This window comes from Brachycentrus maculatus, unplaced genomic scaffold, assembly GCF_059751285.1.
Source record: "Brachycentrus maculatus isolate JH-2025_06_01 unplaced genomic scaffold, ASM5975128v1 h1tg002349l, whole genome shotgun sequence".
Taxonomy (NCBI): domain Eukaryota; kingdom Metazoa; phylum Arthropoda; class Insecta; order Trichoptera; family Brachycentridae; genus Brachycentrus; species Brachycentrus maculatus.
Window position 1 is genome coordinate 28,258 of NW_028282837.1, and position 2,540 is coordinate 30,797.

Below are 2,540 nucleotides of genomic sequence, written 5' to 3' on the forward strand. Positions count from 1 at the left end.
ATATTTCATCTTCTTAACCTAATTCTTTCGCAGTTTAGGCGTATCATTGATTTTCACGCTATTCTTATTACTTTTCGTAAAGGAAATGTTCAACATCATGTCATCTTCGATCATTGTTGTTATGGCACTGCTTTTATAACTGAGTATTTTATAATATAATCAACAATTGAGTATGTATGCGACTTATAACTAAACTATTGGGAAGAAGTCCAATAAATACGAAGAGGCTGAATTTATATGGCAATGATAGGATGCGGTGAAGAGGAATGCATAAGACTAATATATGGTTTCATTTATATAAAAATGGCAATGATCTGTCTGATATGCATTGATATGATAATAAAATAATAAGTGATAAAAATGTAGAAGGTGGGGTTTGAACCCACGCCCTTTCGGAATAGAGCCTTAATCTACCGCCTTAGACCACTCGGCCACTCCTACTTTCTATCAGTTATGCCTCCATTTCAGTTCTATTGCTCAACCAGAACACAAGCAATCATGAAATTCTTCCATAATTCAATTGCAGTGGCATTCTTGAACCGCATATTTATAGATTTGATCATGAATAGAAATAAGAATATAGAATTTTGGCCTTTATTCTGAGAGTTCCGATTTGATAACGCGCTCTACAGTACAAACTCACTCTCAAAGTCTCGAAGTTATTCCAATATGGCGATTTACATATTCTAAATAGGCTATTCGATTCTCTCGCAATTAAATTTATATAATCAGTTAGATATGCATTTTGAACGAGTAGTAATATCGGGCAATTCAGTGAAATCAATAGGGCCTAGGATGGTATTGAGGATATTTTATGCATTTCTCATCGATGTTCATCTCAGAAACCACAGATTATGCGCCAAATATCTTCTTTCTGGAGTTCGACCGACGGCTATTTCCTATGTCCGACGATTCCATGTTTTCTGGGCATAACCTTTATGCGAAACTATGGCTAGTTTCATGTTACTTACTCTGAGATCGATCCAGCCTGTCAGCTCGACTAAACTTCATATTATTGCTGCTGTGATAGTTGGATCTCTACATATTCACTTTGCTCTTCATTGCTTTCGCATTGATATTCACAGAAACAAACTTCTTCATAACTTATTTAATTTATTCGAAGTATTTTTAAGTAATTTCCACTGACCCCATATTCTATAAAGGCTCTACTTTCTAAGTTTTTGGCTTACGGGGTGGCTCGTTCAACAATTCTATTAATGCTGGGATATAGTCCTCGGATTATAATTATGATTTGTACTATGTGACACGATGGACATACTAGCCCATGGGTGACATTTTCAATTTGGCTTCTCTCTATTTTTTGGTTCTCTCGAGGTGGAAAGCATTGGCAATAACCTCCAAATCATTTTACATTTGCTGGAACATTTCATGGACTGCTCTTTCAACCTTCTTCTTCGCAGTCTATAGCCTTTTCTTTTGGGATTCTATGTAGTCATGTACATTTCCTGTACAGTTTTTAAAGTTCTATTCTAATTACTGATTCCCATCGTATTTCATTTTGGCTAACTGCTGGATACAGTTGATGCGAGTTGTAATGATATTTTATATTTTAGCCGGTTTCTTTGTCTGTTCATGCAGCTTAATGTGCTCTGAAATGCATTCAGGACATAATGGTTCGATACAGCCTTAGGATTTGCATATGTTTGTGACGGAGTATTCACAATGTGTCGGACATGGCACTGGAATAAATCCGTCAGCCTTGCTCAGCATTAGGGAAGACTGAGAAGCAGAAAGTTGATTCGAAACTGAAGAGAACATTCAAATTAATAGTTAATAATTATGTATGATTGATTATTCAGTAAATAAACAAGCATTGTGATTATGGGATAATGCATTTTGATAGAATGATAAGAGTGAAAGTGTAAGAGCCAGTTACTGTTAGATTTGTTATTATAAAATGATAAAAATTTAACAGCAAAAACATTTCGAATCGATCAGCTAGTTCCATATATTCGAATAGAAGATCATAGGCAACGGTGCATTTGGCGTTGTTAAGCTGGCTATTCATGTCAAGACATGCAAGATATATGCCTTCAAAATTGTACATTTATCACACAATCCATAGATGAGCCTGAAGAATTTCAAGACTTAGGAAGATTTGAGGGTCATACAATGCGAGATAAATCTGCATTCCTCAGTAGACCATCCGCACATCATTAAGCTTTGGGAAACAATTATAGAGAATCAAACATTGTTCATGATTATGGAGTATGCGGAAAATGGCAATTTGTTCTGCTATCAGAATTTGACCTATGTATTCGAGGAAAAGTAAGCATTCAGGCTTTTCAGTCAGACGGTCCAAGCCATCACTTATATGCATGAGAACAATATAATGCATCGAGATCTTAAACCCTAAAATATTCTGTTAGATTCGGGTTATAATATCAAGCTATGCGATTTCGGGTGGTGTGCAAGATGTCTCCCTTCCAAGCGGACAACTTATTGCGGTACTTATTAGTACATGGCGCCATAAATGCTGTACGAGGAGTAATACGATGAGAGAATCGATATTTGGGCTT

At 36.0% G+C, this 2,540-nt stretch overlaps 1 non-coding gene across 1 annotated transcript; it reads right to left on the reverse strand.

The window, feature by feature from the left end:
* Positions 1–361: 361 nt before the first annotated feature.
* TRNAL-AAG (transfer RNA leucine (anticodon AAG)) lies at positions 362–441 on the reverse strand. The gene has a single exon. It is a non-coding gene; the product is annotated as a tRNA-Leu (tRNA).
* Positions 442–2,540: the final 2,099 nt, after the last annotated feature.